The sequence below is a fragment of the Sapajus apella genome, unplaced genomic scaffold (genome assembly GCF_009761245.1).
Source record: "Sapajus apella isolate SASKATOON/1434 unplaced genomic scaffold, GSC_monkey_1.0 scaffold31, whole genome shotgun sequence".
NCBI classification, from domain to species: Eukaryota; Metazoa; Chordata; class Mammalia; order Primates; family Cebidae; genus Sapajus; species Sapajus apella.
Window position 1 is genome coordinate 23,033,614 of NW_022436971.1, and position 25,360 is coordinate 23,058,973.

At 39.7% G+C, this 25,360-nt stretch overlaps 1 protein-coding gene across 23 annotated transcripts in view; it reads left to right on the forward strand.

Annotated features, from left to right (window-relative positions):
* Positions 1 to 4,420: 4,420 nt before the first annotated feature.
* Positions 4,421 to 25,360, forward strand: part of MYT1L (myelin transcription factor 1 like) — a 525,406-nt gene continuing 504,466 nt past the window's right edge. For 4 of the 23 annotated variants that reach the window (XM_032294258.1, XM_032294269.1, XM_032294279.1 and 1 more), the window contains exon 1: positions 4,421 to 4,820. The gene's annotated coding sequence lies outside the window, so the exon portion shown is untranslated. Of the gene's footprint in view, positions 4,821 to 7,702; positions 9,728 to 10,393; positions 10,990 to 11,070; positions 11,585 to 18,127; positions 18,282 to 25,360 lie in introns of those variants that run through there. The other 19 variants (XM_032294271.1, XM_032294280.1, XM_032294256.1 and 16 more) reach the window with 18 other exon arrangements.

Below are 25,360 nucleotides of genomic sequence, written 5' to 3' on the forward strand. Positions count from 1 at the left end.
CCTATAAATAACCAGTTTTATAAAATCAGGCCAAGTGATCTGAATACAGATGCTTTCAACTCCACCTGCTCCAGACTCCCCTAATATTGGTTAATATTCGATGGTACGGTCATCCTGGGATAGCTGCAGAAGTAATGCATGAGCTCTGAGGTTCGTGGTCTACCCTTTGTGACCCAATCATTTCATTGAGGTTACACAACCAAATTCTATCGGGTCACAACTGTTCTTGACATCTCAGCTCTTCATGTTATCTCTCCTAAATTACTTTCTCATTATTCTATTTAGCAAGTTAACCACTTACACCTTATTTCTCTTATCAATTTGCTATTGAGTCACTCTATAGATGTTTTGATAAGTTGAAGCTAATTTCCTGTGATGAAAATGGGTTTCTCATATTTATTATTGATACATTAATAAACCACCCCTTCTCTCATATATACCTAGCTTGGAGAGTCGTTTCCCAATACAGAGAGGGAGGGCTATGGTAGTGCCTGATTTTGCACATTGTATACTCTAATATAGTAATATCTGCATTCCAGGTTTTACCAACTTACTACCCAACTATAGCAATTCTATGCTGTTTGCTGCAGACCTAAATTAATCTCAGACTCCCTTTAGATGTCACGGCTCTCCATCACTGGTGCAGACATAATTTTGAAGAAAAGGTCATGAGCTTCCTGTAGCAAAACTCAAATAAGTCATCATCATGCTTCCCACGAAGTTCTAGTTCCCAGCCCTCACCTGGTGGACAGCACGGCACCTGAAGAACCATCCAGGCTCCTTTCCATACATGTCATGTTGAGACTAGAGCCCAGAGAACAGAAAGGAAAGAGATTGCCCTTCCTATACCATGAGAGATCAATCTAGTGCTTGTTGAAGTGATCAAGATATGTATCCTACAGTTGGGAATACATCATAGGTGATAGCCTGCGTATATTTCAACACGTAAAATTATCTGGACTTTTTCTTTGTACTAAATTGGAGGACAAACACATTAGAAGTGGCCATATGTTCCAGTTTCTTTTCTCTTACAAATAAATAAATACATACGTAAACAAAATTAATGAGATGTATTTCTTAACACCAAAGGCTTTCACATGTGGAATAAACTGTTCCATGAAGCATAAAATATCTTAGAAATAATTGAAGGAAGCAGTTGACAGATATTTAGAGACAAAACATTTGTTTGTAAGGTTTACTTGCAAACTACAGGGAGATTTTTAATCTAAATGGTCATTTGAGTGTCCCCCGGTCCTTATACATCCTGAAGGATTTTATGGCACCTTACTGCAGAGTACTTGATATTATTTTTGAAGAAATCATAATGTATCAAGTGAGCCACAATATAACTGTGAAATGCAGACTGCAGTGTTGCTCTGCTGTTGCTCTGTGGCTTCATGATTCATTCATTTTTCCTCTTCTCTTAAGCCATTTGAGGGCTGGTATCTCAGCTCTAAAGTCATGCAGAGAATGGGTGGAAAGAATACAAATGCTTTGCTGCAGACAGATTCAGGCTAGGGCAATTGTTGTCAACACGATGAGTTTGAATGAAATGCAGTGACAGTGTGTAAGGGAAGATGTGTTCTTTATTGCTGTTGGGTCCAGGAATGCCTTACCTTAAGGGTAAAACATTAGACACTATGCTTATCAACACAGCAGCCTGTCATTGTAGTGAATTACACCTGCAGCTTAAGGTAACCAAAGCTGTTGAAGCAATATTGTGCCTGTGTGTGTGTGTGTGTGTGTGTGTGTGTGTGCAGGTGCTTCATATCTAATATACATTGTATTTTCACAGACATGCACATATGTGTAGGGAACACATGTACATATATAAATCTGTGATTTAAAATATTGTATCAGTATTATTTACAGATTTCTTTCTTTTTAATGTAAGATAAGATATTTGGGATAAATTTTAACTAAGAAAACCAAATTTATTACTAACACAACTATGACAAACTCATAGGGAATAATTACATGAATATGTGTATATGTACGTATGTGTGTACACACATACATATTCTTTTAATTTGAACTCTGTTTTTAAGTACATTTGGAATTATTTTAAAGTAATAATATATATTTAAATGTCTAAATAATATACAGGAGGTCACTATTTGGCCTAAACACTCAAGTTTTATGGGAATATTATTGTGCTTGCTCTTTTTTAGAGGAGTGCTTTGTCCTTTACAAAATGGACAAACACTCCCACTCTACTGCAGGTCCAGTTCCATAATCATTTTGGACTTGCCCTTTACCCCACGGTGGCCTCACAATTTGGAGGACTCCCCTTACCCATGTGCTACTTGCCTCGGAGCTGAGGATCAGTGTCTTACACACAGGATATATGCTCCCATTTTTTTTCCACCGACTGTAAATGATTCCTATTCTTTGCTCCACAGAACATCCGATGTGGTGCCCAATCAGCTGAAAAAGCTGCACAGACGTCATTAGTTCTGTATGTGTGTGTGCGTGTGTGTGTGTGTGTGTGAAAGTGAGGGAGAGAAAGAGAGAGAGGGAGGAGACTGCAGCTGCCTTGCCGCGTGCTGAGTGGAGTCTCCATTAGGGCAGCGCTATTGATTTCTGATTCACATTGCAGCAACAGGGCTAGAGTGCAGGAGAAAAAAAATCACATCTCAGAAATAGGAATTAAAAAGACAAAAATAAGTAGATAGCTTTGCACAAAAACCAAGCATCTGTTACCAAAGGAAACCAAAAGTGGCAATTTAGCAAAATTTAAAGACTGTTTATAAATTAGAATAAAATGTATAGGAGAGGTAGAGTAAAATGAGGTTGGAAAAATTATTGGTTCTAATTTTTCAGCAATTTTTTTATGCCAGATGATAATGGTCTAATTTCCAGAATGCCTTGAAAAACCCTGAAAAATGTGGCAGAGATACTGCAAAGTAAAGCTTATTTGAGGGTGATCTTGAAGCTATGCCTGAAAATTTTAAACAACAAAATATCCAAGATTCATTTTTTTTTAAATTGTGTTAGATTATTTTATTAGCTGGTAGCTCTCTCCATTTTAATTCTTTGTGTTGCATAATACCTAGGATACAGTAACAGGCTGGTTGCAAATCCTTGAAACAGAAATAGGCTTCTTCATAGGTTGCGTTTCAGCATGTCCAACTGTGAGCCTGTGAAGCACAGCACCGGAGCTCTCTCGAGGTCTGTTGCCTCGTATTTGCTAAGAAATTATTAAATCTGGAGTGTAAAAATCGTGTCTTGGCCTTTTAGGCAGCTCGATTTTAAAACCAGCCCTTCTGCCCCAAGACTGATCAACCGCTCCCACCCTGCCCCAAAAGAAAAACCGAAGTAAGTTCAGTTTTAAAATAATGGTGCTGTCAGGCAGGCAGTCTGCATGTGAGCAGCAGAAAATTAGAAGAATAGAACCATTCATTCTCATCTCCTGCCACGACATGCACACACACATACATGCACGCGTACACACACACACACACACACACACACACTCACACGACACCACCAGTCAGTTAAGGGGAAAAAGGGTGATACCTTTTTAAAAAACGAAAGGCAGTAAGCCATTATTAGCAAGAGCTATATTGAGCATGCTTGCCAGACAAGCAGCAAAGCTGAGCTCCAGTTCCGCCCAGACATGTGCCTTGCCATTTCCATTTTAATCAGCCTGCTCAGGATGGCTGCTGATTCATTTTGCAGGATGTCCCCCTGGGAGCCAAGGTGGAAGCCTGAGGCGAGCTGCTATTGCATCAATGCAGCACATCCGAGCAAGAGCGTGGAGGCAGAGGGAGAAGAGAAAGCCTTCAGCACCGCATCCAGATTTCAATATGGCTAGTTAGAAGGTCCTGCATGAAACCGAGTCTATTGCAGGAAACATAATGAAAGGAACAGAAAAGAAAAAAGTCACATGTCATTTCATTATCCAACTATTCTCTCCCCCAACCCCTTCCTGCCACCAACACACACACACATGCACAGGCACGCACACACACACACACACGCACAGGCACGCACACATACACACGCACATTTTACAGTGACCATGAAAGATTTCAAGCCACTCTGTGGAAGAGTGTGTGTGTATGTCATGTGTGTGTACTATTTACCTGGTAACTAGCTGGGGTGGTATACCTGATTTAGCTGGAGACTTTGATTTGTAGGACTGACAACCTTATTATGCAGTGAGTTTATTATTGATATTATTCTGCTCTCGGTTGCCATGGCCACCTTGTGAGAGACATTCAATTTTCTCTCTTCCATCATCATTATCTATGAGGCCATCTGTTGTGGAAAATGAATTCAGCCTCATTTGCATGACTGATAAGCAATTTTTTTTTTATCTATTTAACAGAAGGTCATATGCCGGGGATTTGGAGCTTGTGAAAAAAAATGTGGAAAAAAAAAAAAAAGCCTAGGAGAGGATGAGTGGGAGTGTGTGCATGGGGGGGTGTGTGGAAGTCAAACGGATCCCTGCGGCCTGCGAGCCTATCGCGCTGCATTTGTCATTCCTGCCCGGGCGACATTTTTTTTCCCTAAGCTACTGCACACTAAACAGAGTGAGAGAGCTTTTCCCTGCAGCCTTCTTGAAGCCCCCCTGGTTTTGTACTCATTGTTGGTGGGTGTATTTCATTTTTTTCATCCCTGGACTGTGGGTTATGATATCAATATTCACTGAAGACAGGAAGCCACCTTTCCTGCATCTCGGTGGCATGCACGCTCTTCATCACCCTCTCAGACTCGTGGTGGAACAGGGTTCTTCTCTGTCTGTGTGTTCTGAGCAGCACAGTTACCAAAACTGAACTTGTCTTTCGTTTGTGAGCGGTTGTGGTCATTGTGAGGTACGTGATGTTCATTAGGTTAATTCTTGGGACTTGGTGAGCAGGGTGTGTTTTACCGTAGTTCAAGGGCTTAGATTGCTATTCCATTGTCTGCTCCTTTTTAAAGTTATTTTTATAGCATGGCTGCCAGCTGAAATGTTCCTGGACTGGAGGCTTTGTAATCCACACAAAAATCTGTCTTTAAACTAAAATGGGTATTAGGTTGCATGACTTAACCGTGATGTTGTTTATTAACAAAAACAAAACATGATGCTTGCATAGTGGTGCTTGGGTGATAGGATACGGAAACAAAAACTTCCCAGGGACTTTACCGGATTACTTTGCATTACAAACGAAGCACATCATTTTATCCAAAGGTAATTAAAATGTTAGGTATTGTTGATGTATTTACCTAATGGTAAGAAGAAAGTTGGTTTATGTTGTTTAAGTGGAGAAACTCAAATAAAGATTTTTAAATTTAACTTAAATGTTTGAAGTTCATCATAATGAAACAAAATGTTATTTATAACAGAAATATGTCTTTTAGCACCACCTAAATTAATAAACTAAAAGTTTGAAATGTATACTTTAGTTTTAAGATAGATCTGAATAAAGCAAAAATATGTATGTAAATATTTGTGTGAGAGTTAGCAATATAAAATACAGAGAACAGATTTTGAATTTAGTATTAACCATGACAATTTCTTGTACCATCAAAGCTACACAAGCTAAAGAATTTCTAAGTTACTTAGAGTAAAAATATTTTATATAAGAGCCTTTTCATCCAAATGTTTATATTTTTTACTAAACAAAATTAACATCATAGACAAAAGCATCCCAATATCACTCTTACAGGCATATGAGGGTCTTTCTAATTGTTCAACTTCATAAATGTCATGCAGGTTTTAAAATAATAAAGTCATGTCTCCCATACAGATAAAAATGTAATTATTTTAAAAAGAAAAGTGTTTTATACAATATTCATTTTCAAAAAACAATAGCATTGCATTCCTATAAGTTTTTACCTCTCAAGAACTTTGAATCCAAAGTGTTGATTGTAAGTTATAAATGCTACTAAGTGCCACATTCCAGAAAAAAAAAAAAAAAAGAAGTTTGTTTTTCTGATTGACCTAAAGGAACATGTATGATTCTATCACCTCAAATGCAGTAAGTCAATTGTTTAAAACTCTCCTTAAAGTTAGACTTTGGTGATAAATTTTCTTTATTAACCAGAATAGACCACTGCTGATGTATTTGTGTGATGGTACTTTGCTTGATTTCACTTTTAAAACTCTTGCTACACTATCACACACTTTTCATAAGCAATGGCAGTTGTTATATAATCCTTCTGTTTTTAATCAGCCATGTTTCTTCATAGTTTACCTTGAGTTTCAGAGAAATGAGTTTACTTTAAATATTAATTTGGCATTTAAAGAATTTAAACAATAAAATTCTGATAGATTATGAAGATTATTTAAAGTGACATCAGCTTTCTCAGAGGACTGAAGTTTAAGCATCAGTAATATGAGATCAGATCTGTAATATAATATGAAGGATTATGTTGTCACCTTTTGATCTGTATATAAAGTCTTCAGCTTTGTGAATCAAACTTGTCAACATCTACAAAAAAATCTATGAGGGAGCACAATTGATTTTTCCCTCCTTCCCACCCCCACCCCCAAAAAGTTAATTACCAATCTTGGTTGGATTCTTCCTTGCCTCCCTGACATTTGACTGCTGCTAATTCACTGATTAATCTCATTAATGTGATTATAGTAGGATTTGGAGTTGGCTGCCATTGTTCTGTAGACAGTGCTATTCAGCCTGAGCACTTGCCACCTCATTCAGTTTTGCTGTGATTTTTCAAAGGCTGGTGGAGTGAGCTATTGTGAACAGGCTTCTCTGCCTTCCCTTTCAGCACCAGGAGCTGTCCGCAGCTGATAGCAATTGCATTCAGCAGTGACTGACTTCCTCCTAGTTTATTGGCAATGTGAAAATGGCTCACTTTCATCACCTTAATGATTGTGCTAGATGAGGTAGAGGTAGGAGAAGCCTTGGTGGTCACATCTGGATGTTTTGAAGATGGTGGCAGCAGAGATATCTGTACTTGAAGATTTTTATTTACTAAAGACTTTCAATCTGCCATTACATACACATTTTACTCTATTTCTAAATATTTAAACATAGAATATGTTGAAAATTACTTGTATATATGTATAGGTGTGGGTTGGAAATTTGTAAACATTATTACTTCTCAATTGGAAAATTTTTGTCCAAATACATGTAATTATTAATAAAATTCATCTTTGAAAAGATGCACCAGGACTACCTGGTGTCACAGTAAGGCAGAAAGTATGCATGACACACAAATTTCAACTTCTCTTGAGTTAAACTAGCATCCAACAACAGAACTTATGCCAATTTCACAAATTTGTATTAGAAGCTGAGATTAAGGTAAAGGCTCAATAATTTGTGGCCACATATGAGTGGTGCACAAAAATTCCTGGAGGAATATGGGTACATAGTCTTCCTTGGGGTTATAAAAACTGTCAAAGCATGACCTTAGGACTATGTGGATAGTTTCAGAGAATGAGGCTTCTTTAATGTGTTGTTTTCACGGTCCCTGTTATGTTTTTCACCTAATTTATTTATTTTTTAGTCTCTTGAAAATGTATCTATTTTGTACCTTACTCTTGAATATACCCAATGATCTCACTGCCTGATGTTTTCTGTCTGCTTTCTGTGTCAATGTTTAATAGATTAGGGAAAAGGAATAAGTAATTATGCAATTTCAAAGCTTTGTAAAGTTTTTCTATTTGTCATAATTATGCTTAAAATTTAAAACATTGAGTTAATAATCTGGTTATTTGTTCAGCTGCTTTTATAAATACTTTACATGTGTAATTTTAAAAATCCAATTACTTCTCTGTGAAAAATTAATTTTGTCAAGTAAATAATGTTTTCAAAGTCACATGCATAAACTAGATTTCCAACTCTACCTGTAAGCCACTCTAATTTAAGGGAGAGATATTATTTTAAAGATACATAATATATCATCTAAATTACTTTGTTTACTTGTTATACATTTTTGTGTATACATTTTAACTTCACACAACTTAAAGGCTTATTTACTGTTAAATATTTTATATTTATAAAATCCTATTAGTAGAATTAGAGGCACTAGTCAGATGCTCTTTGGTAATGTCCACTCTGCCCTGCACTTATAGTTTGGTCTGACTGGGCATCCCTTTTAGACCAGAGCTATAATTTTCAATCAATAACCAGTTTTCCCAATGCATGTTGTCCTTTGCTAGGAAGTCTACCCTGATGCAAAGTCTCACCAGAGCTCTGTTCAGGAGGGAAAGGAATGGTAGACTCAGAAACGGAGAGCTACCGTTTTGCTAAATTCTTATGATCAAATTACTCCATAGCATAATTTGATTGCAATGGCATTATGCATTTTCCTATTTTCAAGTTTTTAAGGACTCTTTTTGTGAATATCTCCTTTTTTATTTGAAACACTGTGTAGTATTCCTTAGAAAGAAGCAACTGAAGATAAACTTGAACAAAAACTTGCAAATAAGGTATTTTTCACCAAGCTAAGTTTCATCATACTGCATTCTGTACCACAACAATACCTGACATTGATCTGCATTTCTTCCAAACTAAACTGAAGACAAAAGATATCACAAACTTGAAGAAGAAAATGGATGTAGATTTGTGTTTGTGTGTGTGTGGTTGGGGGCAGTGCCATATCTACATATCATGGTTGCTGGCATTAAAAAGATATTTTTAATTGGCATACCCTCATCTTTAAAATATTGCCTATAGTGACCACAACTCATACAAAATAATACAAATATTCTACTTTTACACTAATTTATTATACAATTTTCCTGATATTAGATTATTTGAAGGCTACAGCTATCCATTTTTTCCATCAGTGGGCTCTTTTATTGCAATGTGGTTCAGTTTGCAATATCTTTGTGTCTTGTCTCTTCTCTCTCTCTCCACTTTCCTTTCTCTCTCTTCTGTCCTCTCTCTCTTTAGCTCAGTCCCTGTTTGTCTGTTTTGCCACCTTCTCTTATCTCTGTGTCTCTTTCACACCTGCATTGTTCAAGCACACACAATGATCTCTCTATGCATGTTTCCACAATGGAAGTGTTTTTGGCTTTGACATCATAATGAGTCCTCAGGGTATCTGTAGAAGTAATCAGAGGTGGTAGAGAAAATGTAAGCCAGGTGTTATAAAACTAGAAAGAATGCATAAATGCTTATTTATTAGATGGAGAAAGACTGATAAGCATCGCTGTGTTGGGCTGTTCTGCTGGGAAAATCTTCCCACCATGTACCTCTTTTAAAATAATCTCTGCTCCCCACGTGGTGATTATTGGAAAAGTTGGGGGGGGAATATTTTAGTCACAGTGTAAGGAGTATTGTGTTGTGAGAAGATGGAACAGTACAGGACATTCTCTTAAAGCTTTCCTTGCTTTCAGACTGCAGTGGTATCTAGCAGGGCTTGACGGGAAGGGAATTGCAGCCTCTGTAGTAACCAGCAAGTCTGGTCCCAACACATCAGGGAAGAGCTCAGTCTTCGGAGGAATTACCTCTGAGAGCTGGAAGAGGGTGTTCCTGGTAACTTGGGGCTTGTCCGCCAGTCTCCCCACAGAAACCACAGTCAGCACTGTGCTCTGTGGAAAGCCTGCAGTGGCTGATCCCTTGTGCTGTTCTGCTCTCCACTCTCACTGTGGATAGTGCGCTGGTGGAGTGCGGGCGCCGGAGGGTAGGGGTGAATGGAATGGAAACACAGAGGGAACTGTGACCAGCACGTGCGATGGTCTCTCCACGGCAGACAGAGCCCTGCGTGTGTGAGAAGCAGACTGCGGAACAGGATTTGGCTTGATGGCCACCAGCTCTTCCACAAAAAGGTACCTCTTTCCTTTTATTGTAAAGGTTGCATAGGATTTTTTTTTTTTTTTAATTTGCCTGGTGGTTACAGCTCCCAGTTCTTCTCTTAAGTACTTCAAAAATAGTTGTTTCTCCACCTGCCTGCCTATCTTCAGCTCTCATTTGATTGCATACACAGCACTTCCTAAAGTCTCTTGGCTTGGCGTGTGAACACGCCAACAATGGACCCTCTCTCAAGCAGAGCTTCTCCTTCAGGATAATGCCATTGTGGGGACCGATATGTCTGCATGCTGCCCGGAGTTGTTGTTAAACATGCGTCTGTGTATTCAAGGCTAGTTTCCAGGGGCGAGGGTGGGAGGTGCTAAAGTAGCCTTTATGATTTAATGTAGCCTTTCACAGCGGTGAGTGTTATAGGAGAGAGGTTTGCAGACAGTGAAACGGTAGAGTCACCACCAGAGTAAAACATCTATGGCTTGACTCAAGAAGCCATTTATAAAATCAGCACTTTTTTGAGCCAGAAAAATGCTAATGAACATCAGGTATCTATGTTCCCTTAGTTATTTTAAAAACCTTATTAGGTCTTGTCTTTTCAAAGAAAACTTTTTCTATATTTTTGTCTTCAAACAATAATAAAAGATAAAAATATTTTAACTTTCTTAGACAAATAGTTTCATGTCTTTTATTTTAAAAGAAAATGATACAAGAAGCTCATACTGAAACAGAATAATCTAGTGTGGTTGGCAACCCAGAAAAGATTTTAAGAATCAGTTAGAGTTAACTCTTGTGTTGCCATTCTTTTATTTTAAGAAGTGACAAGCTTTGTAACCTATTTTTGTTTTGTTTGGATGTTAACCAGTAATGCCATTTAAAATACTGTAGGTTCAGCTTACTTTTGTGAGGTTTCTTTGGCCACAGCATGAATTTACCATAACATCAGTGATAGGGGAGATATTTGTAGATATATTGCCTAGCCGGTAGCTGCTAACAGCCTGACTCCGGTATTTACAGTTCTCATCTATTACATTAAATACAGCACTGCTCATGATACACATTCTGCTCTAGAGATTTAGGGGCCTGTGGGTACCAGGCAAGCAGCACACAGCACACATCTCCACTCTTGTCTGTGTTGCAAGCTTGATACACAGGAAGGCTGGAAATTACTGGTTTAATCCACAGCTGTAGCTTGAAAAATATCTAGATCAGCAGTGAAGTTCCCTCCCACCTTAGGATTTGGGGAAGTGGATGTGTTTTGTGCTGCTTAAAGGAGGCAGCCTGCGCCAGGGTAAGTCAGCAGGATGCTTCCGAGGCTCGGGTGCCGCAGGGATGTGGTCTCTGAGGGAGCCCGAGCCCGGGGCACGCGGCGCAGGCGGGACTCCGGCCCGGCGCTGCCTGCTGCTGCCTTTTGATGGAGGCTGCGCTTCGCCCGCCCGGCCGCGCGCTGTACGCATGCCCGTCTTCCCTGTCGTTTAGTGGTGTCAACTTATTAATTTCCATCTTCGACTTCGGGCCTGTTAGTTTCCTGTCTGAAAGCATTATTACTTTTGTCCATGTGGCAAAATAATTAGCATACAGATGAGAAGTGGCCCCTTGCCTGAGCGCCGGTAGAGACAGGAGATGAGCAGTGCGAGGTTGATTGGATGAATGGAGAACAAATGGTGGGCGTTCAAAAGCATTACAAGAGTTTTGTAGTCGTGGAGCAGGTTGGAGAATTTTCTGGGTGAGTCCCTAAGATGGAAGGCAGGGGTGGCTGCCGTGGGAACCACTGCCTGCCGGGCGCCGGCTCAGCTGCAGGTGCCCAGAGCGGCTGCAGGCGCAGATAACGCGTTGGGGCGACTTTGCTTTGCAAGTCTCCAGGCTGCTCTCTGACACCCCTCCAGGTAAATATGTCCTGTGCTCCCTGTCGTCGCCAGAGCGTTTGCTCCTTCCCAAAGTGGAGCAAAGTTTACCTCCTGATGGTCAGTAACAAAAGAAGGGTCATTTGCTGCTGGTGTGGGGTAGCGGCTTCATCCGTCTTCGTGTGCATGTGTCTGAAGTGGAAATTAACTGTTTAGAGATGATTGTTTTTAGAAACTTACAGCAGCCATTATTCAATGTGTTTAATTAATATTTTCTGAAACCGTGCATCGAGATCAGGAAAATTAGCAAATGTTGTTTCAATTAAAGCCCAGACATAATTAGTTTTGACTAGTATGTATTTTTCCTAGCTGGATGATGATTTTAGCTCATTTAACCAGCAACTTACTGGAGATTGTGATAATGGAACCGAAGTTTCTATTGATTTGTAGAATCTACAACTAGGAAATGTAGAAATTAGCACAACCAGTGATACTCTCAGTTCTTTTCAGAAAAATGGAGATCATTTTTCCAAATCAGTCTTGTGAGTTGAGAAGTAAGAATAAAGAGCCTGCTGGAATCATAATTTTCTATTGTCATCAGTGACACATTTCTTATATAATTCTGTGACTGTACTACTGCAATATGGGTGTTTTAATATTTAGTTAAATATACTTCCATCTGGGGGAATTCACTGATAAATAGTTCTATCCTGTTTTAATAATTCCTATTCTCCCTAAAAGGCAAGGTTTTTCATTTTAACTGACCTAATTATTTCACCTGCTTTTTAGGTAGAACTCAAGAAGAAATTGTCATTCTTTAACCGTCTTTTTATAGTTTCCTGAATATTTTAGATCACTTGATTTTATTTTGCTTTTATTTTAAGCTGTTTTCCTAAAGAGTTGCTTTACTTTAGCTGTTTGCTTTAAACAATAACAGTGAATATTTGACAGAAAATATAACTTTTGGGGGGGAGGGGAAATATTTTCTGTTTAAAAAATACACCTTTTCAAAAAAGAAAGAAAGTACCTTTAATGAATCTAAACCTCAAACACAAGACATTGAAAAACATATTAACCCTTCATATGAAGCTGCTGAAACTTGGTTTTGATCATTTCCCCTCTCATCCTGCAAGTTTCTCGGTACTCACGTTGAGCTTTTTCTGCATAATAGGTAAATTATCTATTTTTTATTTTAATGTGTGTGTGTTTATACACACACACATGTACTTCTTTTTCTTTTCATTTTTAAATTTGCTGATAAACTAGAATGAGGAAAAATAAAGTTTTTAAAAATTTAACTCAAGCAGTTTTAAATATCAAATTGTTTTCAAGCAGATTCATGAAATCCTGCCTAGAGAAAAGTCAGAAAGTCATACTTCCATTATTTTCTCATTGCTGCATTTCATTTTAGAGTTGAGCCAAGCTTTCTATGATTAATATAGCTGCTTTTAGCTTTATGATGGCTTGTAACTTTCTTGGGGCACAATATCAGCATTTACTTTTTAACCTCACTCTGTATTTCTACGCAGAGGAGGTCCCTGAAAGCCCCTTCTCCACAATGCTCTTTGTGCCTGTCTGCCTTCAAAGGTGGAGCCCAGCTTTTTTTTTTTTTTAGGGTCAAAATTGTGTCATATTGGTCTCCATTTCACAGAGCCCCTCGTGTCAGTCTCCATCACATTCATTCTCAGGCTGTGGAACAGGCTCACAGGCAAAGACAATGGAAGGTCCCAGAGCTGGAAACAGGGTCATGTGCACCTGTCTGGAAAGGTGATTCTAAGGGGTTTTCTCTGTCTAGTTTGACTCTAAGGTTGAATGTCAACTTTGGAAAGAAAAACAGCCTTTCATGGCAACATTTTTGTGACTCTAAGACATTAGTCCAAAGATGAAGCCCTTTTTGACTCAAATGCCTTGTGTGGGCCACACTGGTCAGTGTGGGGTGTCTGCTGTCTCGGTGGGCCTGCTCTGCTCACTGAAGCCACAGAGGGCATTGCTTTGGTGGGGTTTTCATTGATAGTGAATGAAAAAAAAAACAAAAAAAACAGGTAAACATTTTTTTTCAAAAGGTTGTTTGACTCTATTTCCTTTAAAATTCAGTGCTGTCATGTATTTTTGCACTCTTAGGAGCACTATAATTCATCTCTTCCATGGTTTTGCGAGTACGTGTATATGTGTATTTTATAAATGCCAGTGTGAAAAGGTGTGTAAGCTGACAATATTTGAGCCGTGGGTTTAGTATGTGTAACATGTAAACCTGCTTTAGATGTGTTTGTGCACTCATTAATATAGTTGAAAGAACTTTAGGACTCAATATTACATACTGACTGCTTTTTTTCTGAGGTCTGACTGTTTAGATAGAACACTCCAATTGCTTTAAAGAAAATTACTTCAAGGGTATTGGACATTTGCTTAAGAAATTTTCAAGTGTGGAATGTCAGGTTTAGGACTCTAAATCAAACAACTCATGAATTAATAATTTATGGGGGGGTCTTGTTTTTAGTACATTGAGAAAGGTTGTCATAATAGGATTTCTAGCTCAGACACTGTTCTGAGTGGTGCCTTCAAGCTGTTCTCTGAGTCTGAACGCATAGTGTGTTTTAATGGCCCTCCACAGAACGGTTTTTCAAAAGTCAGCATCACCTCTCGATTCCAGGGGCTACCCCACCACTGAACCCTAAAAGCAATGGACCATTCTTAGAGGCTGACTAAATTTGGCCCAACCTCCCCTCCCTGGTGCACGTATTCCACCAGCCTGTGCCATCTGAGCAGAAGCTGAAGGCACAGAGCATTGTCGCCATGAGACAATGCTAGCCAGACTGGTTGTAGAAATAATCGAGTCTGCAGGGCACCCCATGGAGAACCATCAAACCGAGTCTGCTCTGGAGCTGTCTGGTAGATTGTGAACATTCGGAAATCAGCGCCGCATCTGCCGGTGGACCCTGTGCTTCTCTGAAACTCCCACCTGCCCTCATGCATCTGGGCAAGGGCTTTTCAGAATCCAGTTTCCTCCAGGATAAATATAATACGTCTTGAGGGCCAGGCGCAAACAAATCGATTCTTTCTCTGCACCAGAAAAACTCATCAACATCTGTAAGAACACAGATTTTCAACAACCCCAGGATTAGGGGATGCTATCTTGTAAAATATATTCCAAGCCTACTCCCTTCATACCTCTTGCCAGCATGGCATTTTTTAATTAGGAAGTTGATTAAAAAGGGCATGGTAGACCACGGATGTATGGTCTCTTGGCATCCATCCAGCTGTTTGTTGTCTGGGTCGTGGAAAGCGTTGCTCATCACCAGTTGCAGGAACGAGGAGGAAATGATTATAAGGGATGGCAAAAATGAAACTGTTCTGCTCTGCGTGCTAATGACAGCTGATTGTGGCTTCATCTGAGCCAGGCTTTTCCACAGATAGGCTTGCTGGACTCCTTCATGAGACAGAGACCACTCGTACTTTGCAGATAACTTGGAAATGTAGAAACTAGGTGTATTATTCAGTGGTTCTGATTTTTCAGTGATCAATAGGATAAGTCATAATTTCTTGCATTTTCTGGGTTCAAACCTATTTTTGGCTTCACATCCTGTAAGTTGGTGTCAATGGTGGTAGTTGTTCAAATAGTGCTGTATTGTTTATCTTCAGGAGGAATTGCTTTGGTTTTTCCTTGTTACCCACCCCGCCCCCACCTCCAACCCCAGGGAAATTCTTTACTGGCTTTTTTAGGGCTTAGAGTATATTTCACAGAAATAAAATTTTATGCCTAATCGTAGTGTTCCTCTGGCTAATGTGGTGTGAATGGGCACCATGCTATGCATTTAATCCCGTCCACCCCTCTCATCCTCTTACTGTGTGAGCAATTTCCCAAGACCAAGCATACTAAAGAAAGTAGGAAAAAGACAGCCGTGGATGGGCCTTGACATGTTGCCAACACCAAGACCCTTATGCCCAGGGCAGAGGCTCTGGGGCTTTTACACGTCACTCTAGGAAGACACTCAGTGCCCAAGACCAGGGAACTGTGTCCGCCCCCCAGTGGGACTTTTCAGCTGCTGGGGCAGCAGTTCTCCCTTTTGTTTTTCTTTCCTCTGAAACTGCTTGCACATATATTAATTATTTTTAGATTCTGCATGTTTTAAAGTTTTCAGTGACAGACCAGCTGGAGTTAGCAACAATGGTGGGTGGGCAGCCAGGGGCTCTCCTCATTCTCTTCTTCTAGAAGGAAAATATCAAAGTCAATGCTGAAGACAAAAGGCAAGACTCCTTAAGGTCAGCACCTCCCTCCCCTCTTAACGCCATTAACTGAATCATTAATGCAACATGCATATATTGAGCACCTACTATGTGTAGAGCCAAAAGAGAAAGAACTGAGTAATAAATTTCTGCCCCACAAAAAGTCAAATAATATGTGTGTGTGTGTGTGTGTGTGTGTGTGTGTACACACATATATACATATTTCTGGTAAAGGGTAATTATAAATACTTCTGGGTTTACTTCTCTTGAATGCATTTTGAAATAGATTAAAGCACTTTTATGACTTAAGAAGAAGAGTTGCGTGATCTCTGAGACCCCTTTCCTGGGTGATCAGTACTTCAGGGATCCGGATGAGCATTTCAAAACTCAGCACTCAACAGCATAGCATTGTATCACCATGCTCTCTATTCGAAAGCACACATGATTTAAGTGTGCTGACTTCTTATAAAATCTAGAGTTACAGATTGTTGAAGGTTCTGGATAGTTAGCCCTCATCCCTCATGGTTTCTAAGTACACACTTGCTGTCCCCTTATGTTATTTACAGTCACGATCTCTCACCTGAGAATGCATGAAACACTAAACAGATTGCTGCGTGGAGGAAGGTGCTGGAAACTGCCAGGGGTCTGTTTTGCAGCCTCTGAGCTGTTGATACAGGAGATCAACAACAGAACATTTTGGATGTGGCATGGTGAAGCCCTAGGTTACTGATTGAGGGCCAACCTTCCAAGCAAGCGGGAAGATCCCCTGTGTCATGCTCACTTGTCTCTGCCTTCTCTGTGACATAGGCAGTCTGCCACAGTGCAGGCAGCTGAAAGGGGTGGCCGACCTGGTTATCCACCGGCTCACCATTGGCTGCAGCAACATCAAAAGAAGGAGGAGAGGAGAATTCAAATTAGAAACTGGTCATGCATTTCAGACAATTCCAATGACTATTTGCCACATTTCCCTTGAGTCAGACCTGATTGCACATACCTGCCTATTTAGAATTAAGAATTTTGCCATCACACCCTGTAAAAGACAAGTTTAGGTTGGAATTCGCATTTTATATTCTCTCAGAGTCTGGAAATTTAAGTAGCTCAGGCATCAAAAAACCACGTCTTTGCTTAAAAATGGAATTCTGAGATTATATAGAGAAGAGTTGGTTGATGCTAGGTTCTTGTATATAATAGAGAAGAAAATCTTAATAATTTGCTCAGATAAATTTCAGGCCAATTTATTACTTGTCTTTTGTTTAATGTGGCACATTTGGTACTGAATTAACATGTGAAATTTTCCACTGAATTTGTATTCTGAATCTTCCAAGATGTTTTGCAATTCTTTTCATAGTCCTGAGAACAAGAATGGAGATAGTTTTGCTGCCCAAATGTTTTTTTTAGCTAATATGATGTTACTGAGATTATATGAGCTCAAAAACAACCCTTTTCCCTAAGAGACCCACACCCATAGTGCCAGCCAAGAATTGGTGTGCCTGTTCTCCAGAGACAATTAACACACCTGTTTACAAATGGGCAAAGCCACCTGTTCATCTAGTTTTAAAGTTAATGATCAAAACAGTATCTGATCCTAGGGTTAGTAAGAGTGGAAAGGTAAGTTTATGAGACAACAGGTCACATCTCATTTTATGACCTCATATTTCCATGTATGTATATTAAATGTGGAATTAGAAAATACGCTAAGCCTATGATCAATATTCCAAATGTTAAATATCAACATTCCGAGGATTGGATGCAGAAGTTGTGTGAGGAGTAGTAGAGTCAATGATAGTTTACATTTCATGCTTTACATTTTCAAAATCCAACACATGCAAATTGAATCATGTGTTTTAGCCTCAAAGGCTTAACTGAAGTGTGAGCCTTGCTGACTGGGCCGTCTGCATGGCAAAAATAGGCCTATCAGTAAAAAAATCAGCAAATGATTTTCACACGTCTCATCCTTCCTCCAAGATTGAGTCTCTCTCCCTTTCTCCTTTGACTGGGGAGCATGTGATTTGGGCCCATCTTACACCATGGCCTCCAATTTTCTGGCTTGCATTAGCATCCCTGCTGACTCCTGCTTCGAGATTTGTAGCTCAGGAGGATGATTACAAAATCCCTTTATTGATTATTTTGGTCTCTTCTGGGACTCAGAAAGACCACTCTGCCTGGTTTGGTTATACCAGCTAGGTTGCACATGTGCTATAACTTTCTGACTAATTCTCCCAAATGTTAAAAATGACCCATGACACAGGAAAACTTCATTTTTCCATTACTCTCTAGGAGGATATTTTTACCTAATATTAAACATTTTGTCATTTTTTATTTTTATTTTTTGTCTTTTTAAATTTTCTAAGTGAGATTTTCCATCCATACTCAACCTAGACAATGACATAAGGTCCCTGTGAAAGAGTCCAGCATTGGGAAGACCTTCCTCCTCCTTGGCCAGCTCTCCATGGAATTTGGAGATGACTTGAAACAAATCCCTGCAGCTTTTCCCCTCTCGTTACCCTTGTTTAAAGTGAGGGGGTCCCAGTTCTAACACTGGATGACTGCGTGTTTGGCATAGTCGCCCAGAGAGCGATTTCAAAGGCATCACAGTGTAACGGTGGGCATCGTGCCATCAGCAGGGCCACGCCAACAGGCCCCTTGTTCGTCACCATTTTGCAGAGAAGTGCAAATGCAAACCCAGTGCCAGAAACCTGCAGTATTGAGAGTAGGTGCTACTGCTTGATGGATGAGCTTAATTTGGGACTGCTAAGGTCAGGCGGATTGACACGAAATTCATCTCATCACATGCTTCTTGGTCATCTGGAAAAATCACTGGACTGTGTGACACTCAGACACGTAACTGAAACCTAACTTTCCCGTAAGTTATCTTCTCTATTAATTGTATGTGTTTTGTAACCACAATTTTATCTTGTTTTATACAAGAATTTCATTATGCCAGCTATAGGTGGTGGGTCACCCTGACAATTTACGGAAACGTAGGTGCCGTGGCGGTTCCACAGTGACCTCTTGGCTTCTCTCAATCCACTCTGCTGACTATATGAGCCTTCCTAACTCCTCATGATGTAGGCCAGTGAGGTGTATGCTGTCGGCATGACTTGGCGTAATACTTAAAGAAATAGCCCCGTCAGCTTTATGTCTTACCTTTCTTTTCAAAGCAGTATTTAGGGTATGCACAGGTTAAGCAGAAATGCATTTTTAGCAGCTAAAATCTATTATACAATCCATGTCCTACTTCTGGTCGCCTGGAGCAGAAGGCACCCAAAATGACAAGCAAGAACTCATGGGTACAAATAAACATGAAGTTTTTACCACGGTAGCCGATGGCATGCTCTTCACCAACTCAAAAGAGTGGGCCTGAATATTGTCTTCAAAATATCCCATTAAAATGGAGAAGAACGCCATGGTCACAGTGGGAAAAGGAAATGAGTCTGAGAACCCAAGCTCGTGTTGAGGAGGGACCGTGGTCTCTCTCCACACCTGAATCTCAGACTTCTCACCTGAGTCAAAGGAGCCTTTCCAGGACACTATTGCCAAGGAGGCTCCGTTGGGAAAATTCAGATACAAGTATGTTTTATTTGACAAGACAGTCCACTACTTCAAACGTGCAAATTTCTACATGTGACACTTTTCTCTAAGTATTGGGAAATGATTCTCATAGGGAAATAAATGGAGATGTGAAAAAAAAGAAAGGTAACCGTGTGTAGAATGAATGGGGCTGGAAAGAAAAAAAATGCAGAAACATTTTTATCCATTTGAAATTTAAAATAGTAAAAAATTGACAGGCAATAGAGATATGCTTAAGACATACAACTTGGCTATTTCCAATTCTTACTTAGAGTGAAATGTTGTAAACATACACCAACTAGAAAAATCCTACTTTTGGAAGATCATGAAATGAGTGATGTTGAGTGCCAAGGACCCATACACTCTTTTATACAAATTCAAACTATTGATAAGTTATATTGATAAACTAATAAAAACAGACTATCAGGAAGGCACCCTGAACACAATAATAATAACAATGGCTAAAACTTAGCACATACAGAAAAATGAGTGCTTTCCACGTGGGTTATGTCATGTAAGGCCCCCCACGAAAACCTGTAGGATTGCTATAGGCACTGCTACTATCTTCATAATCATAAATAGGTAAGCATATTCATTGAAGAGTTCATGCTACCAAAGATACATATTGTTTAAGGAACTAAACCCCTAATACAATGCCGTTCTTTTTGTTTTTGTTTTGTTTGTTTTTTTTTTTTTTTTGAGACGGAGTCTTGCTCTGTCACCAGGCTGGAATGCAGTGGTGCAATTTCAGCTCACTGCAACCTCCACCTCCTGGGTTCAAGCAATTCTTCCGCCTCAGCCTCCTGAGAAGCTAGGACCAGAGGTGTGTGCTACCATGCCCGGCTAATTTTTTTGTATTTTTAGTAGAGACAGAGTTTCACCATGTTGGCCAGGATGATCTCGATCTCTTGACCTCTTGATCTGCCTGCCTTGGCCTCCCAAAGTGCTGGGATTACAGGCGTGAACCACCGCACTTGGCCACAAAACTTTTTATAGACAGAGAATATATTGATGATTTTCTACATCTTCAATTTAATGGTTATTTTGGCTGACAACAATCATTTTCAAAAGACCAAACACTTATTTACGGAATGTCTGTATGGGTAAATCTTAAGCCAGTGTAGAGCATAGTCCTTGTTCTTAAGAAATGAAAATCCAGCCGAGGACCTAAGACATAACAAGATAAAAGATTAAATATCAACAATCCCTCCAAAAGTTCTGGGGGACAATTGACACACTATCAGAAACATACTGAGAGCTCTGGAGCTCCCCAAGTGAGTCTGTGATGTGTCCCTGAGATCGAAAGCACAGAGGAGCTTTACATGTAAGTCTTTAATCCATATTGAGTTAATTTTTGAATGTAAGGAAGGGGTTCAGTTTCAATGTTCTGCATATGGCTAGCCAGTTTTCCCAGCACCATTTACTAAATAGGGAATTATTTCTCCATTGCTTGTTTTTGTCAGGTTCATTGAAGATCAGATGGTTGTAGATACAGTCTTATTTCTGACATCTCTTTTCCGTTCCATTGCTCTAAGTGTCTGTTTTTGTACCAGTACCATGCTGTTTGCATTACTGTAGCCTTGTAGTATAGTTTGAAGTTGGGTAGCATGATACTTCCAGCTTTGTTATTTTTGCTTAGGATTATCTTAGGGGAGGGAAAGCATCATGATAAATAGCTAGCATGTGGACCTTAATACTTAGGTGAGAGGCTGGTAAATGCAGCAGGCCACCATGGCACATGTTTACCTATGTAACAAAGCTGCATGTCCTGCACATTTATCCCAGAACTTAAAATTAAATTAAATTAATTTTAAGAAAGAAAGTACAAAAGAACAAGCCATTTGTCAGGGCCAGTGGCCACGAGAACTGGTGAACAGTTGGAATCTGGGTTAAGCCTTGAAAACCAGTGTAATTTGGATACCTGGGAAAAAAAGGACCAGGCTTTCTGTATTACTATGAATATGGTGTGTGTGGTAAGTATATGTAGTGTTCTGAATGGTAATTATTTAATGATATTTGATAGTGTGTAATTAATTATTCATTCTGCTATATTACCCATGATTTGTACATAATTCAGAGTGACTTTGGGGGGAAGTTATGCATAAATATATATGGGAGGCAGTTTCGTTTTGAAAACTATTAATGGTTTGCTCTTTAAAATGTTCCAAAAATGCATATCATTTCATTCTATGATCTAAACATATGACAGTCTAGAAGTTTCTTGGTTGGTGGAGTTTTGTTGCTTATTGAATGATTTACGAGATGGTTAAAGAGTTACTTGATCTTATGTTATGCAAAAATAACTCTATAAGAATTGTCATAAAACAGCTTAAAACATTAAAGAAAATAATGAGAATATTTTTCCTTTGCTATGAAAATCACTATGTACAAATAAGAATTTTTTTTCTTTTTTCTTCACACAGAGAGGTATGTTAGAAAAATAAACATACAGTGGTGTCCAAACCAGAGTGAGGGCTGGGCCCCAATGTTATTTACACACTTATGTACTGAGATAAGTGAGCCATTTAACTTAGGTTTCAACATGGCTTTGGAATTAGTAAGAGCTCATGCTTCTATACTAAGATCAAATTTAAACATGACTTGCAGAAGGTATAGTATCTCTAAAAGTAAGAGTATAAATAGTATTTTACTTAAAGATTTTTAGGAGAAGACCAAGACAGTATTATACAGCCACACCCTTGGCACTTTACTGTAGTAGTGGATTCATCCCCATTTCCTGTGTAATATCAAGCAGGATCTTTCCTTATATTGAGTCTTTGAAGAGAAATGTTCTATCTACCACCTTACAGCATTTCTATTTTTTTTAAGCAGATATTTTAAACTAATTTCAAACTAAGTAAAGCCTATTCAGAATGTGAGATTTGTTATCTGCTTTCAGATCCCACTTAAATTAACCCGGCATTATCTCTGCTGAGCTCTGGACCCTCTCCAGAGACTGATTCCTGGAACCCTTGCTATACCCACCTCTAAGCATGGGGTAAGACAGCCAGTAGTGGAGATAGCACATTTTAAGGGCCAGTGAACCAATGATTGCACTTGATTTTCCTAGTTTTTGTTTTTAATCAGCTGAGATCTTCAGAAAGCAATGTATTGAATTTTATCGGCTTTGCTTTTTACAAAAATGCTGTTACTATGCCAAGGACACAGAGAAAAAGCTCCTTCCTTCACCCAGTCTTAATTGATGTATTGAAGATAGTGAATATACAATATGAATCCTTAATTCATATATATTCTGAAAGGAACGCAAAAATGTAATTTCTTCAGCTATAAGTTCATTGTGATTTTCATTCTTTTCTTCTTCTCCTCTGCCCAGGACACTGACAATTTGAGAATCCTCTGCTTCACTCATTCTTCAAACAACAGCCACTGAACCATTAGCTAATTCTCCAAGTAACCAAAGACACGTTCCTCTCTCTCTGACAGCCTGCTGTTCTTTCTCCCTCCTTGCTTCTGGCTAGAACCTGCCTTTCTTTCCATTTCTCCATACCACACATTACAATTGTCTTCTACCATGGCTTTTGAGTGAAATGTCCTTGATGCAATGAATATATTCTCCTCTGTCCTTGCTAGCCTGATACAGACTTTGTCTCTATCTCCATGGAATCTAAATGTAAGAAGAGTGGAAACGGGATAGAAAGCATGGAATGAAACTGTCAAAAAAGCTACTAGTGACGAAAATACTTAGTAATCCTCAGAAGTGCTATATATATTTTTCTTTTTTTTTCTCACTCTGTCACTCAGGCTGGGGTACCGTGGTGCAATCACAGCTCACTGCAACCTCTTCCTCCTGGGTTCAAGTGATCCTCCCACCTCAGACCTGAGTAGCTGGGACTACAGGTGTATGTCACTCCACCTGGCTAATTTTGATTTTTTTTTTAAGAGATGGGATTTTACCATGTTGCCCAGGCTGGTCTTGAACTCCTGCTTCAGCACCCCAAAGTATCAGGATTACAGTCATCAGCCACTGCCCTGGGCCATAGAAGTGCACGCAGGTGAAAGAGAAAGGGAGAGATAGACAGAGAATATATTATGGTTCTGTTTCTCAGTTGCTAAGGAAAGGAAGTAAGCTTATCAGAAGCCAAAGACAGAGATGGTGGGAACGGAGGCGAACAGTCTGGTACTAAACATAAGCAGGAACAGAATGGGGAGGTGTGGCCAAGGGAGCATGACATAGGTGGCTTTGTTCCCTCGTTTTCCCTACGATCCACCCTTTCCACAAGTCCCCTTTCCAAACCTCAGTACATAGAGATGCTGCGTGAAGTCTACACCTGCAGTCCCTCCTCACTGTCCCCTTAAGTCCAGGCTTGTTTTCCCCACAGCGGCATTGCTGCACACACAATTTGACCTGCAGTACTTGTCATTGCGTGTTAGGATTCCTTTGCACTCTGAGCGAACTTGAGGACTTAACTGTGGGAAGGACATGTATTTAGAATCCAAAATTGTTTGTGGATACCTGTTAACACATTGAAGCCGATGCATAATACCTCATTTATGTTCCAGACAGTCCTTGCAGAAGTGATGGCTTTAAGTCACCCCAGGCCAAATATACAAGGTTTGGCAGTAAAATAAGGGCCTTGTATGGGTGGGAACGAAGGCCTCGCATTGCTTCCCCATTTGTCCTGCTCCCCTGTCTTTCAGCAACGTATGTCTAAGAGCCAGCCCTACCTGGGGAAGAGAGAGGGCGGGAGGCCAGACCTTTTCTCCAAGCACGCCCAACACTCCCATTCACACTGACACCAATGTGAATGGTGCCCCCCAAAGTCTTGTGACAGAGGAGATTGTTCTCATTCTTTAGATCACAGCATCCAGTGCTTCATTGAATAACAGGAAGGCAGTTCCAGGGCTCTCTGCTTATCTACCCATCTGAGACCAGCAATTTGTGCATCTCACATCTGGTGATCTCTTTCCAGTTAGATAGGGAGAATTGGAGAATGTTTATTAGATAAGGCAGAGCAGTAGCCTGATCCGGGCCACTCAGCCACATCCTTGTCTGGATACATCAGCGTAGAATATCCAGGTTGGACACACACATCTGTGTGATTTGGTCTGGAGGGAACTACAGTGTGGTGCATATCTTCGTTCTCATGCATTGTCAGCTTGGATTTGACATCAGCCTCCTTTTCTGATTCCTATGTGGTCTTTGTTATCAAACCCTCATGTTCCTTACTTGTCATTTGTAGTTTTGAAATCAAATCTGTGGCTGTGTTCAGATCCAGGGTCTGCAGGGACCACAGACAACAGCTGGGACCTTGGGGTGTGGGGGATGGGTAGAGTATCAAATGTCAGCCCTTCAGGGTTGACCTGATAGGGGAGATGCAGCCACAGATCCATGGAGCAGAATGCTTCTTCATTTTTCTATTTGCTTTTTTTTTTTTTTTGGATGGATAGTTGGGTAAAGGAATGCTGTTGTGAGTTTCTTTCTGCTGAAAGATATTTGTAGAATTATTCTTTCATTCATTTTTTCAACCAACTCTTTACTTTGTTAGGTGCTAGCAGTTATAAGAAAATGAGTCACAACTGCCTGTGGGTGTCAAATATTTTATAGATCAATAGAGAAGGAAAGATAAATTTGTAGATAACTATATGGCTGTTTAGACTTTGATAAAAGTGATAAATATAAGTTAAGTGTTATAATTTTCTGGAAGACGGGAGACAACATGTCAAGTCAGGCTGGAGTGGGGATAACATATAAAAGGTATTGTTTAAAATAACCCTTGAAGAAAAAGCAGGGTTCTAGAAGACAATTTCAGAACGAAAGTTCATAGAAGAAGATACGTGTGGCCTCTCTAGGGAATGATTTAGAGGCAGTTTTTGATGAGGCAAGAGAATATTAATAGAGATGCAGTAGAGACTAGTATAGTGTGCTGAAGTATAAGTGGAGTATGGGTACAGTATACTAAACTGTAGGTGGAGTATACATAGAGTATAGAGAAGTGTAAGCAGAGTATAGATAAAGTATACTGAAGTATAGGTGGAGTATAGGCAGAGCATACTGCAGTATAA